The sequence below is a fragment of the Dipodomys spectabilis genome, unplaced genomic scaffold (assembly GCF_019054845.1).
Source record: "Dipodomys spectabilis isolate Male_0828 unplaced genomic scaffold, ASM1905484v1 ptg000176l, whole genome shotgun sequence".
Taxonomy (NCBI): Eukaryota; Metazoa; Chordata; class Mammalia; order Rodentia; family Heteromyidae; genus Dipodomys; species Dipodomys spectabilis.
Genome location: NW_024870853.1, coordinates 501924 through 517659, shown reverse-complemented (window position 1 = coordinate 517659; position 15736 = coordinate 501924). Strand labels below are relative to the sequence as shown.

Sequence of the window (15736 nt, the reverse complement as noted above, 5' to 3'; positions counted from 1 at the left end):
TTGGAGTAAAGTGGCCTTTTATAAGACTCAAATCTGCAAACTGGTTTGAAGCCAGCCCCAGTCCCTGTGAGACTGCCACCTCTAATCAGCCAGCAGAGTGCTCAAAGAGCAAGCAGAGTTTCTTTGGGACTCAAAGTGGCAGAGTGCTAGCCTTGAGCTGGAAAGCTGAGGGGAGCACTTAGGCCCCGAGTTCAAGTCCAGTGACCAAATGCCAACAAGGCATTTATCCCAGTGTGGAGAAGACTCTCCTGGGATGAAAGCAATGGTGGAACATCCAGAGGCAGTAAGCCACTGCTTGGATGGCAGAAATAATGTCAGATCCTAGAGTCATTTGTGAATGGCCCTTCAAAAATTGGTCAGAGCCAGGAGGTCATGGGAAGATAGTTTGTAAGCATGCTAGAAGGGACAGGAACTTGCCAGTTCTCTGTGGTAGTAGTAAAAAGCTAAGGTTGAAAAATGTGGGGGATAGTTTAAAATCCCAACTCCCCCATATTTGCTAACAGCTCTAATTGGCAGTAATTTTTGGGCTGGCAGCATCCACCTGAATTAATCTATTCAGGAAAGAAAGTTGTGGACCTGAGATTGTGTCCCTACTGAGATCTGTCTAAAGGCCTACACAGATAACTTAGGCATGGTTAGGGTCACTAGAGATCATGTTCCTAAGCCATCCAGAATGATGCTTTTGCAAACCAGAGTGCTAAACAAGCTACACTGTTGTAGCCGTAGAAAAGTTCTATGCATTTGTCAAAAGTTAAAGTATTGTTCTTAATAACATCTAACCCTGGTAACCTCTTTGTAAAATAGACTAAGGTTATAGATTCCTGGCTAGATAGGATCAATGCCCTGAAGTCAGCTTGAAGAAGTTACAGAACATGGACCCCCATCAACCCCCATCAACCCCCTTTTAAGATCGAGTCCAGTCAGTTTTGGAAAAATGAGGCAAAACAGAATAGTGTTAACAGGTGTGCAAGTGTGGACTGCATCTGTTGGGTATGGTTACAAGACCAAGCCTTCTGTGTCTGTTTACAAAAATATCTGGTTAGTAAAAAAGTTATTGTCTTGGTAAATTGTCCTGGGCTATTGTCTAAACAGTCTTAAAAACCAGTGGGGCCACAGCCTGCCAAGTCTATGTAATGTATCCTTAACCAGTCTGTGTAGGAATTTACAGCCCACCATCAGGTGTGACAGGCCTTGGAGCCACTGAGAGACCCTGCTGCTGGTACTGCACACGCTAATGGGTAAAGTTCAACAACAGCCTGACAGTCACTGGAGGGAAATCTGCATCATCACCTGGATCACCTCCACTGTGGTTAAAGTAGACTGAACTCTTTCCTGATTCAATCACCTGAGACTGCTTCCTGATGGAAATCTGCTTTGAGTCTGCTAAAACTAAGATCTTGTGGGACACTCTTTTGATAATATCCAGTAACCCTCTTTACTCCCACAGTGGATATTGGGGGCAAGGACATCACTGGCTTGCCTTAGGCATTTCAGGGCATAGGGACTGGAAATCCACTCTATAATCACAGCCTAGTTTGGCTCTGGTGTGGTAATAACTTGCTTGCTCCTGAGTGTGTGTTAAAGAGCAGTACCTTGTGTTCAGAGATTTTTATCAATGAAGGTAGTAAGAGGAATAAGACCCAGCCCTGCTCTTAGCCTTAAAATCTAACAAGCTTCTCCACCCCAGTGGTGCCTTTAGGCTGTTCTGAAATAACTAGGTTCCACAAGCCAAAGGAAAAATTGGGCAGTTTTAAGTTCAAGCCACAAAGAAACTCAGGAAAAGAAGAGGGTAGTAAAGAAAGCCTTGGGAAAGGAATTGGGGGGGAAAAAGGTCTCTGGATAAGGGGGGGGGGGGTGATTGGGTGGGGGGCGGGGGGAAGGATGGGAAGGATGGGAAGGATGGGAAGGGGAAACAAAGGAGGAGGCTACAATGCTTGATAAGAAATGTACTCATTATCTTACCCATGTAATTGTAACCCCTCTGTACAGTATTTTCACAATAAAAAAGAAAATAAACACAAACAAAAATCGAAGACAAAAAACAAAAAAAAAAAAGAAAGGATTTGAAAAGTAAGGATTGTCTTAAAATGTTTGTAAGGATTGTCTTAAAATGTATCAGAGTCAAAAAGGGAAGAAGACAAACCCCAGAAAGTTTAAGTATGTAGCAAATGGTATGAGTATGTCTTAAAATTGGAGCAGTAAAAATGCTGGTCCTGAGGACTCAATATAGCCCCCTACAACAAGAGGATATAGAACTGGCAGAAGAGTGAAGGAATTGACTGAAGGACAACTAAGATAATGAACCATAGGATCCTCCTACAAAATTATTCCATACCATCAGACTCTTTAACACCTTTTATATTTTAAAGAACACATCAAACTAGCAACAAAAAAACAGCTCACCTTGTATCCATTTCCACCTGTGGCTAATACTATTGGTAAATTTCACTAGTGACTGAGTTATCTATTTTCCAGAAACAATAAGCAAGTTTACATCTACCACATCACAGAGAGGCAGGAGAGAAGTTTATTAAATAGAACAAAGCATGTCATACAAATACCTTACTTCCAGAGTGCTAAATTCTAGGTGCAAAATTTACAAAATGAAATGGCAGCTTTTATCACTGGGCCAAATGGAACTAGTGATTATGGAGGTAGTGGAGATGTTGAAGTAGACCCTGAGATGGAGCCCAAGCTGGTATGATTCCATTTTGAGCTTTGCCTTTTTAGCCAAAGACTCCATTTTTGACTGACTTTTAAGAGTACTGACTAAGGCAACCTTAATCACAGGGCCACATCTTGGCTCCGACAGCCCAGTTCATGGAATGAAAAAAATGCATCTGGTCCCCCTTCCCTTAACAACCTAATACACCCTTGATTGTTCAATTAAAGACTGACTGATAAAACAGGTTGTAATCTGGATCAAACTGACAACACCAGGGGCTTACCGTAAACCCCACCTTTTGCCCACTAAATCTGTGAGCCATTTTAAACCAAAGAAATCAGCTGGTTTAAACAGCCATTACGAGTCAAACTGTAACCTCATTGGCCACCTGTGTGTGGTCTGGTACGACTGTACAATCCTTTGCGTGTGTTACAATCCCATTGGTCACCTACATGTGACCAGACTTGACTGCATGGATTTTGTCTTTGAAAACCCCAGCTTGTGGGCTGTTCAGGGTGGCAGTATCAGCTCCCAAGCCTGGTCAATGTAGGAACTTTTCCAATAAAGTTTCTTCCTTGCTAACAACTTTGTTGCAGTGGGAAAAGACACTCTGGATGACTAGGTGGGCTAGCCTGCCTGAGTAGGGGTCTTTCTACTACACTGTGACCTCATTGAAGACAGGTAGGACAATTGGGTGATGAGTTTCTCTAGCTTTCAGATTATAATACAAATGGAGATGATGATGGAAGTAAATCTATGTAATGGTTTTGTTTTCAAATTAAATTTCTAGTGTTCATTCCTTTTTCTCAAATAAAAGAGAATTTTTGAAACCATACTGCTTAAAAGATTTCATGAATATATGTACACATTTTGCTTTTGCCACAATGTGAAAGCCAAAGGAATCAAGTGTAATTGTTTGGATTCTCTTTGACTGAGGGTCTATTTGCTTCTAAAATTATATGGTAAGGAGAGTCTGAAGTCCCAAGTGGTAGATCACTTCTAGATGACATCATTACAATGAAAGAAAAACCTATCATCATTGAAACATCTCTTCTTTAAATATTAACATTAAAAGTCAATAGTGAAGAAAGACATTTTCCTTAAATATCCTTTAGTGCTGTCCCTCAGTTCTCACTTTATTTAATCAGTTATTCATTGAACAGTTTACAGTGGGATGGAGAATTGCTGCCCTACACGGACACGTGGCCTTCTGCCATGATGAAAAGGCAGTATAAATTTTGCTTATAGTTGGAAAAAATGCAAGGAATTAAATATGTCTAGCAATACCAGTCTACAAAAGAACACAAAAAGCATGTAAAGCCAGGCACCAGTGGCTCATGCCTGTAATTGTAGCTATTCAAAAGGTTGAGATCTGAGGACTGGTTCAAAGCCAATCCGGGCAGGAAAGTCCACAAGACTCATCTCCAATTAACCACCCAGAAAACCAGAAGTGGTGCTGTGGCTCAAGTGGTAGAGTGCTCACCTTGATCTAAAGAGCTGAAGGATAGCACCCAGGTCAAGAGTTCAAGCCCCACAAACAATTTTTAAAAAAAAAAGCATGTAAGTCGGGCATCAATGCTTGTAATCCTAGCTTCTCAAAAAGTTGAGACCTGGAGGATCAAGGTTCAAAGATTTCAAAGCAAGCCAGGGAAGAAAGTCTGAAAGACTGCATTTCCAATTAACTAGCATGACCGAAGTGATGAGTGCTAGGCAAGCAAGCAAGCAAGCTGTGAATGTGAGGCCGTGAGTTCAAGCCTCAGTACCATACAAAAAAAGAAAAGAAAAGCATACAATCCTCTCAGAAGATATAAAATATATGAGAAACTATTTACCTTCTAAAACTGAAGTCAGGATTTCTGCATGGAAAATTAAGTAAAGAGGATTCACAGAATCACCATGTTTCTAAACTTTAGGAATTCTAATCCTAAGAAGTAAATTTTTGCAGTATTTACTATTTTCTGTCCATAAAGTTACAATTAAATCTGGGGGATTAAGAGATCCTTTATTGGAAAAAATCTAAGTTGTACTTTCGTAAATCACACAAATAGATTGTTTATACTATATATCATGTGGTCATTAATTTGCATAAGCTAGTGTTTAAAGAGGTTTTCTGCAATCTCTTTTTGGTGAGTCACAGGGATTGAACTCAGGACCTGAGTGCTATCCATGAGCTTCTTTATTCGATGCTAGCACTCTACTGTTTTAAGCCACAGCACCACTTCCGGTTTTCTGGTGGTTAATTGGAGATAAAAAAGTTTCATGAACTTTTCAGCCCAGGCTGGCTTTCAACCATGATCCTCAGATGTCAGCCTCATGAGTAGCTAGGATTAATAGGTGTGATCCATCAGCACCTGGTTTTCTGAAATCTCTTGATATAAAATCTTCCAATAAATATCAGGGGTTTATTTTACCTCATTTCTAACAGCAAAATTTCATATTGCCATGTGATACTTTAGGGACAATACTGCCAGTGGGTTGAGAAGCAGACCCAGGTGCAAAAGATCAAACTCTGCTTCATTACTTTTAGCTGTGTGACTTTCAGCAAATTAGCCTGTTCTCTACTTTCTTCCTTTCTAAAATGAGAATAACCTTTTCTACTTTTGTGAATGGAAAGTAGATTTTTAGAAAGATCAAATGATGCAATTTAAACTTTTAGTGCAAGCTTGATCCAGGCAAGTGGGCTAAGCTAAATTCAGGGACCCCATCTGCCTTATTTACCACCACCGATGCCCATCTAGTACAGTGTCTGTCACAGAGTAGATGATACGTTGTTGAAGAATGGACCTTGAATAGGAACACGTATCAAATGTTAAGTCTGGCACCAGGCACTAGTGGGTGGCCTGGTAGTTTCTTCTTTTACCATGCTCCTTCTTGTTAATTGATGTTTTAAAAACCATAAAAAGCTGGGCACCAATGGCTCACATTATAATCTTAACTACTCAGGAGGCTGAGATCTAAGGATCATAGTTCCAAGCCAGCCTAAACCAAAAATTCCACGAGACTGTTATCTCCAATTAATCACCAGCTGGAAGTAGACATGTGGCTCAAGTGGTAGAGTACTAGCCTTCAGAAAAAAAAGCCCAAGTCTGAGTTCAAGCCCCAGGACTGACACAGACATATAGACAGACACACACAGACACAGATACACAGATACCCCTACCATAAAATGTGACTTAAGCTGCTTGGACCTTTGGTAGGCAGGTCAGAACAACTTTGGAGAGATGAATTTTGGCCTCATATCTGGTTATATGCTTTAGACACCACTGATTTGTACTTCAGAGACAATGTTAGAGTCTAAGGAAAAGTTTTGTTCAGTAAACACACACTTCAAATATACTTCATTAAGAATGAGCTGGGCACTGGGCGCTCATGCCTTTAATCCTAGTTTCCCATGAGGCTGATATATGATGATAGCAGTTCACAGTTACCCTGGGCAGGAAAGTCCAATTAATCACAAGAAAATCAGAATTGGAGCTGTGTCTCAAAGACAGTGCTAGCCTTGAACAGAAAAGCTCAGGAAGAGTGTATAGGCCCCAAGTTCAAGCCCCACGAACGATTCCCCCCCCCAAAAAAAAAGAATTGATGATTTTTCTTCCTAATTGTATGATGTGAGTGGAGCCCAATATAGATGGTCAAAAAGGTTCTACCCAGGAGTAAGTGAACTTTAGTGAGCTATTCCCTTAATGATGCTGATATCATCCTAAAGAACAAGTTAAGTTCTCTTGGAGTTGGACCCTCTGGGTAGCCCCCAAACAGTACAACAAATGTCTGAAAAAAAAGCCAGTTTTTGACCAATAAAAATTAATTTTATTCGAACATCACCAAAAATAAAAATAGAACCAGGCAATAAATAATTAGTTAATTAAACAGAGCCACGCACCCAAGGCTCATGCCTGTAATCAGTCCTAGCTACTTGGGAGGCTAAGACCTTGAGGGTCATGGTTTGTAGCCAGATCAAGCAGATAAACCCATGAGACTCCACTGCCAATTAACCAGCAAAACAATGCTAGAAATGGTTGAATAGCAGCTGAGCAAGCCAGCCAAGCAAATATGTACAATGGCCTTGAGTTCAAACCCCAGTACCAGCAAAAATAAACAAAAAGGAGTAGTACTTTCATAAAAGCGAAGTATAAATGTGATTTTTACATGAAGGGGCCATGCTAAACTACTCTGCATCATTCCAATTATAGTCTATATGCTGATGAAGTGTGTGTGTGTGTGTGTGTGTGTGTGTGTGTGTGTGTGTGTGTGTGCACTCCCTGTAACTGGGACATGAACTCCATGAACTCAGACCCTGGGTCCTGTCTGTCCCTGAGGTTCTGTGCTCAAGGATAGTGATCTACCAATTTAGCCACAGCTCTACTTCCAGCTTTTTGGTGGTTTCACAGACTTTCCTATCTGGCTGGCTGCCTTTGAACCTTGATTCTCAGATCTTCACCTTGTAAGTAGCTAGGATTATATGTATGAACCACTGGTGCCCGATTTGAAGTTGTGTGTGTGTGTGGGGGGGGGGGGGGGGTCCTGGGTCTTGAATTCAGGGCCTGAGATTTTTTTGCTCAAGGCTAGCAGTCTACCCCTTGAACCACAGTTCTACTTCTGGCTTTTTTGGGGAGTAATTTATTGGAGATAAGATTCTCACAATCTTTCCTAACTAGGGCTGGCTTTGAATAACAATTCTCATATCTCAGCCACCTAAGTAGCCAGCATTACAGGCATGAGCCACTGGTGCCTGGATGATTTCATTTTTTTTGTGTCAATAGTCCTTCATAGTGATAAAAGGTTTCTTTCAATGTTGAGCCGCAAGACTCAAGGGAGGCAGGCAAAGAACCGAACACAAGTAGAGTCTATTATAGTGACTACCAACCCCCAACCCTACTTCACTAAACTGAGTGATTTTTTTCAGCTCAGGCTAAGAATTCTGACTAGCAATGTAAATACTGTTTCTTAGTTAAAACTCCAGTTTAACAATCTTTCATAAGTCCTCTTCATTAAGAAACCTGTTTAATATGTCTTCCATTTGGTAAAGTATATAGAATTAATTATCTTACAAGTAAGTTGATTGTCTTACTTAAATGTTTTAGTGAATATTCTTAATAAAATGTGTTTTTTTTTTCAGAACACTACACTGACAAGTTCAGGATGTGTACCCATACTCTCCATGAGCATTATATACACAGCCTATGAGACCTACCCTAACTACCAGACAACTAGTAAAGAATGTTTTCTGGCTAAGTCTGGCTATAGAATGATAGGTAGGATATAAACTAAATAGTAGCAGTACAACTCTGACTGGCAACAAGGTTTGGGCATGGTCAAGAAAGGAACAGAGACAATGTTAGTTTCTGATTATAGAGAAACAGAAGATTCATTCATTGGTGAAATTACATAAGCAGCTCTGATCTGCACACCTCAAGGACAGAACAGAGTCTGAGGGGAACAAAGAAGGGCAATTAAACCATCAATGTTAGGTTCCAGTCTAACAATACAGAGGCAGCCAGGGCACAAGATTAAAATCTTGAAGGGGCTAGTGCTGCAGAATGATTGAGGGAAGGATTGATTGGCTAGCTAAATCTCTTAAGCTAAGAGGCACCTTTGAAACATAAAGGTTTTTTTTTGTCGGTCATGGGGCCGAACTCTGGGCCTGAGCACTGTCCCTCAGCTCTTCAGCCCAAGGCTAGTGCCCTACCACTTGAGCCAAAGCGCCACTTCCAGCTTTTTCTGCTTATGTGGTGCTGAGGAATCGAACCCACGGCTTCATGCATGCAAGGCAAGCACTTTACCACTGACCCACCTTCCCAACCCCAAGTTTTTCATTTTTAAGTAGTTCTTCTTTGTTTATACAACTGCCAGTGATGGTGGCCAGTGCGGGCAGGCTCCTTCTGTTTGCCAGCAGAACTTGAGAGAAGAACTGTGAGCCCAGCAGGGGAGGGATCAGGAGTACCTCAAGCCCTGCTGCTGACCTGTAGTTAGGTTGACTTGACTTCTAGGGAGACTCACTTTCTCTCTTGCCATTGGCAGCAGTGAGTTTATTTATACCTGAAATCTCTATTTTTGCAAATAAGAGCTTAACATTCCACCACATTCTGTAGGATGTGTCCATATCAATGGTCTACAAATCAAACTGTCTGTATAAGTACCTGTAATTTGATCCTTGACTTTAAGGTGAAAAACAGATTTGGGTCAGTGGCTGACACCTGCAATCCTAGCTATGCAGGAGGCTGAGATCTGAGGATCACAGTTAAAAGTCAGCTTACACAGACATCCAGGAGAGACTTATCTCCAATTAGCCACCGAAAAGCTGGAAGTGGAACTAGCTCAAGTAGTAGAGCAAGAGCCTTGAGTGGAAAAGCTAAAGGACAGTGCCTATGCCCTGACTTCAAGCCCCATACCAACACACACACACACAAATCCAACCACACCAACACAAACACACATACAATCGAACCACATTTGGGGCTATTATATCTCCATTTTGTAGAGTGTGTGCTTAGCATGTACAAAAAGGCCCTGGATTCCATCCCTAGCACTATGTGCGTGCACGCTTTCACACACACACACACACACACACACACACACACACACACACACACACAAATTTCTGACTACAATTTTAACACCATGGATAGAATGCATGATAAAGAATTATAATCAACTCTGGCTCACACATCTATAATCATAGCTACTTAGGAAGTTGAAATTCAGAGGATTAAGGTTTGAGGCCAGTACTGGCAGAAAAGTTAACAAGTACAAGGTCCTAAATTTAAACCCTAGTACTGAAGAGAGACAGACAGACAGACAGACAGAGACAGAGACAGAAGGAGAAAGAGAAAGGGAGAGAAAAGGAAACAGGAGAAGGGGGGGAGGATTATAGTCAAATATAAAATTCACAATAGTGGAGGGAAGAAAGGTCTCCATAAGGGGAACAGAAATATACTCCATCATACTGAAGAAGTTACACAGAAGCAGGTTTCTTTGGCTAAGAAAGTTACAGACAAATACTTCCCAGGACAGCCTAAAAGCTTTACTTTGGAGATGATCTTAATAATATGGAATAAGAGATAAGACACACAGAGCATGATTCGGTTTAGCTGCTCAGCTCTTCCCAACAGAGGGTTGCTGCCCAATCAAATAATCAGAATGAGCAGCAGCTAAAAGCTATATAGCCATGCTATGGTTTTCTTTTTCAAACTGTTCCTTGAAAACAAGAACTCTGATGAGATCACTGCATCCCACAGAGATACCATCTACTTGCTACTAGCTCAGGTTCCTGCCATACTTTTCACAGATGTGGTAATGTAAGTAACAGGGGGTGAGGGGCAGGGCAGAAAGAATCCACCATGGAGAGCAAAGTCGGGAGCATGGAGGTTTATTAGAGTGCAGCAAACTGACCAGCCAGGGACACAGCACAGACTCAGGAGCTGAAACTGTGACCCTGAACCAGAAATAGGGCTTAGCTTATAACGGCACAAATGGTGAAGCAAGTGGGGGTTGTACATTCCAGAAACATAATGACATATGCCCCTGCATCCTTGAAGCTGGGGGTTGCTACAAAGATAGTTACAGGAGAATTATTACAAAGATAGCTACAGGAAGATACACAATATGCATACCGAGACATCTACACCCTTGAAGAAGGAGGCAATCAATCATGGGGTTGGATGCACAATGTAGCATGGCAGGCGCCATTCTAATTAGGCAGGGTATGAGATAGGGTGGAAGTATGTGTGAAATATGTTTTAAGGTCTATCTTTATGGCCTACCTTTGTTTTTAGTAAAGGGTCAATTTCCTGGCTTAGTTTTCTCACACAGTCTAGGGCCTTATCAGTCTAGAAGACCCTTCCCCCTACAGTAATACCTTTTGTCCCATATGCCATCCTGAATAGGCAAATTCACACTGTAATAGCCTCTTTTCCCTAAGCCTACATCGGACACATCACCTGTACCTGTGATAGAGAAAAGCATTGTGATCAGCTATTAAAAGCACAACAACTTGGAAAATATAAAGGATTTTCTGACAGCAATTGGAAAAAACCAAAGCAGTTACTTTGGAGAACATTTGAAATTAGTGATGAAAGAGAATGAAGTTAAGAAAAAGAATATGGAGATATAACAAGGACAATGTTAGGGAAAACAGGAAACCCATAAAGGCAATGAAGTTTCCATCTTACTGAATGAGATATAAAAAAAGAGATTTAACATTTTTCTTAAGTTTTTGTATGTCTTAGGTTTACATAATATCAATAAACTATTAAGATGTCCAGACCAACCTGGCCTACAATAGCATAATAAGTGTAAGTGACATATCTGTTTATAGTCCATAAAAATCATCCAGAAGGAGCAGTTATTGTAATTCCTCTTGTTATTGTCACTTGAAGTGAGAGTTTTAAATTTTTTGCATAGACTAGCACCAATAAGAGGTAAGTAGCACGAGAATAGTAGAATTGTGGTGAAGAATCAGAGTATCTATTCACTAAATGTATTGGGAGCACAGAGATCACTTGCCTGGGAAAAATCCTGGAGAGAATTTGTGCAGTGACACAGTCTTGACTTTGGAAGTGAAACTGAAGGCAACTTTTACACCTACCAGAGAAAGAAACATCAGAAGGATTACTGCATAGACAGGTCTCTTGTTTGCAACATCTGAAAAATCTTGAAAGCAGCTGTGGAAAATGGAGGAGATGAGAAGGCAGCTCAGGAGCTCCATTACCGAAAGCAGCACACATCCCTGGTTTCCCACCTTTGTAGTTACAAATATGTTGAAGTCGGGCTCCAAGTAAACTTTGAGGGTACTTTCTCGAATCCATGGCAAAGTAGAACCAGACTGCCTCTTTCTGAGTAATGGGATCCCTGGACTCTCCTTGACTTGTTCTCTGAGAGGTGGGGAAAGACAAAGGCCCAGGACTGAGGCATTGTCAACAGAACTGAACAGAGAGAGCTAGCACCAACTTTCTTCTCTGCTGTTTTGTGTAAGTGGTTCTAGTTTAATGCTTGAGATTGATTTTTCAAAGAAGTATAATAACTCTTTAAAAACATATCCAATACAAACATTAAGCATTATATAGTGAAAAACTAATTATGAAGTGCCTCTCTCTAATGCAGATTGCAGACTGCCTGAATTCCCCTCGGTACCTAGTACCATATAGCGCATCTTTCTGGTTAAAATATTGAAAACAGAAAATAGTCAAGGCCTTGTCCTTTATAGCATCTTTATTCCAGAAGGATTTTTAAATGTGGTATTTGCATTTGAATTTAGGGCCTTGCTAGGAAGGTGGTCTACTACTTGAGCTCTATCTCCAGCCTTTTTTACTTTATAGAGTTGGAAGACAGTTCTGTCTTGTATATATGTCCAGACCAGCCTGAACTATGATCCTCCTATTTAGGTCTCCTCCCATATAGGTGGGCTGATCTTCCTTTTTATGCTTCAATAGCTGAGATAACAAGTATGTGCCACTATGCCCAGCTTATTTGTTGAGATGGGAGGTCTCACTTTTTGCTTCAGTTGCCTTTGTCCTATGATCCTGATCCCTCTAATTTCTGCCTCCTGAGTAGCAGGAATTATAGGCATAAGCAACTACACTCAACTACAACAGTTTTAAAGCCTGGAGGAAGATTAGAGGGGCAGCTATTGTGTCTTTCTGTTGTAAACAGAGTCAGAAAATAATGTCTAGGTATAAAAGTTACAATTTATAGTAACCTTCACAAAGCAACTACTTACATGATAACCATACTGCCCACGAGTGCCCCTTTCCTAATGTCATACTGTTGGTCACATAATCACTCTGTAAAATGGAAGAATTATTATCAAATTCTGGTATTATCCTCTTTTACATTCCAAACGCTTTTGTTTCTGTGTTGACTTAAATGCATTCAGTCCTCATTAGAGGCCAACAGAGATCTTAAAAATAATATTAAGTCTATTTGGATATAACAGGTATATTTGAATTTCCCAAGCCTTATGTTTTGCTCCAGGGAAGCAGTTAGAACCAGTTAAAGGCCCCAGGTAACAAGTATGAAGGAAACAAAATGAAACAAAACAAAATAAATTAAAATATCTTTTCAACTTAGAAACAAATATACTGCATGAAAATCCAGATTATTTACCCATCAAGAAACTATTAACTTATACCTCAGCCAAATGTGTGTGTGAATTCCCTGTAACCCCTTCCTCCCAGTGACTAGACCTATTCTTTTGAATCTTAGGCGGAAAGAATAATATGTATTTCTAATTTGCATTTCTATATCTAGTATCCATTTTTTAATGGGATGGTAGAAATACTACTGGGCAGTTATTAAAATCATACTTTCAAATGGACATAGTAAGAGAGGTAGAGGAAATGGGGTGGTGTGAAGGAGAGTGATGAACTAAGCCACCCAGGGAGGTTAGTGATGGAATCATGAGAGATTTAAAAGAAACCAAATGTGTAAGAGTTTGGGGGTGGGGCAGGGGTCACTAGAAGGGAGGTGCTGAAGAGGGGAAATAAACTGGAATGAAACACACCATAAAAGTTGGCTGAAACTGGAAACTCTAAATGGTGTAGAAATAACACTGCAAATGGAAAGAATGTTTTCAGGTGGCAGTCTTATTTTGTTTTTATATAGTTTAACAGAGTTGGTTCTATTCTTGAACTCTGAATTTCATAATCATTCATTCATATGACAAAATTTTTACTGAACCACTATTACATGCAGAGTACTGTTGGTTCAATTCATTGTACAGAGAGAAAGATCTCTACTCTGGAAGAAGTTAAAGTTTCTATGGTAAGAAATGACATAGTCACATTAAAGATTAATGATACAAAATAATGCATAATTAAATAACAATCAGTGACACAAACAATACAGGCTTTGAAAGGCAGAAGGGAACACTTTAGGCTGGAGTGGCCAGGGAAAATCCGTTACTGCTGGGATTTGAACAAAAGTCTGCAATCCAAGTCAGAAGGCTGAGATATGAGAGTCTTGGTCCAAACCCAGCCCAGCAGGAAAGTCCATGAGACTCTTATCTCTGATTAACCACCAAAGAGCCAGAAGTGGATCTGTGGCTCAAGTGGTAGAGTCCCAGCCTTGAGCTAAAAAAGCTAAAGGATAGTGCCCAGGCCTACGATCAAATTACTAGCATGTGTGCACATACACACATGCATACATACACACACACACACACACATACAAATAAGTCATGTAGCTATGTGCTGGTGGCTCTTAGCTAAACAGGAGACTGAGATCTAAGAATCACAGTTTGAAGCCAGCCTAGGAAAGAAACTGCATGAGACTCTTAACTCCAATAAAGCTTGAAGTGGTGGGTAAAGAATGTGGCTTAATGGTAGAGTGCTTGCATGCATGAAGCCCTGAGTTTGATTACTCAGTACTACATAGAGAAAAAGCCAGAGGTTGTGCTGTGGCTCAAATGATAGAGTGCTAGCCTTAAGTAAAAAGGATCTCAGGGACAATGCCTAGGCCCAGAGTTCAAGCTCCAGGACCAGCAAAACAAACAACAACAACAAAAAAGAATCTTGATAAAAGCACTGATGAAAAGACAGAAGACAGCTCTAAGCACGAATTTCCCATAGAAGTCATGATAAAAAGAACCTGTGAGAGATCAGAGGAAGATGGCAGAGGAGAAACTGGAGGCTAAACAAGCTCTCACATAGAAAGCAGTTTTAGTGTTCCAGTGAACAGTTCTAGGCTAGAGAATCACACCAAGTGTGCCATTACAGTACAGAGAGTTTAGCCAGAGAGGAAAAATCCAGGCAGCTTGGTCAAGGAGACAGATCTCATCACTTGCCAGTAACCATGGCTGCAGTGGCTGCTGCAGTGACCACAGCCACCATAGCAACAGAGAAAGTCCCAGACATAGGTGCCAGATGTGGCGTGTGAGCAGATTCTACAAGGAGCAGAAATCTTCATCCTGCTGATCGCAGACCAGGGACGGCCCAGGAACCAAGACTCTGGTGTGAGTAGAACCCTGATCTTCACTCCTTCTAAAGGGGCCTTGGTGAGAAGGCAGCTCCTCCCCCACCACTGGAGAAGATCTCCATCTTTGATAGTGACAGAGCAGCAGCTCCAACCCAGGCACTGGAAGAAAACAATTAGAGCTATTAGCAGGTCACAGGAACCTGATCTCCACCTATGGGAAAGTCACCCTGCCCAGACACAGAAAGCGCCACCCCTGAAGGAGAGACTTTCTTCACTGGGTTAACAGAGCCAGAGGCTGCCCCTCCCAACTGCAGCCTAGACAAACAATTGAAACTCAGTAACCATAAACCCTGAGAATGGCTCCCGACTGGGCTCTGTGAGTGTCTCAGGACCTAGCCCCTCAGGGAAAAGCTACTAATTGCTGATAGGCCTCAACCCTACCCAGAACCTAGCCTCATCACAGCAACACCAAACTAAAGGAAACAACCATCTCCCTCTTTTGTGATACTCAAAGCAGATCTCTCTCCCACTGAACTAGCCTGGGAGGAGGATCACAAACTCCTGGGTAATGCAGAGCACTATTCTACCTGCTCAAACTGACTTAAGAAACCAATCAAGCCACAGGAAAACAAAACACCACAAGCAAACCAGAGACTCCACCAAGAGACTGGTTACAGACATAGGGGAGATACAAGATCTTCCCATCCCCCTCCCCCCCCCAAAAATCAAAGAACTCTTTATACTACTTTTTTATTTTTATTTTCCTTTTTTTCTCTCATAATTTTTATTTTAAGTGTATATGTGTGAGTGTCTGTGTACTTTTTTTAAAAAATCTCTTTTGACCTGTTGGTCCTTTTTTTCATTTTTTTTCTTTTTTCTCTCTTCTTTTTTTTGGGATTTTAATTGCTATTCGGCTCATCCCCAGATATATACCCATGATAGATTATTAGACCTTATTCCCCATTGTGTACATATTTAATCCAGAAATTTATTACTCAATTCATAAGCTATTAGGCTTAACTTCTTTAATAGTAGTATTATATGTTTATACCTATATAATATACAAGTATTCCAATTTTAAGAATTTTTATTTTTTATTTTTTCATTTTTCCTTTTTATCTCTCCCCTCCTCTCATCCTATAATTTCTTCTCTCAATATCA

At 40.8% G+C, this 15736-nt stretch overlaps 1 pseudogene; it reads right to left on the bottom strand.

Moving 5' to 3' along the window:
* Positions 1–15736, bottom strand: part of LOC122120628 — a 64624-nt pseudogene that overhangs the window by 26089 nt on the left and 22799 nt on the right.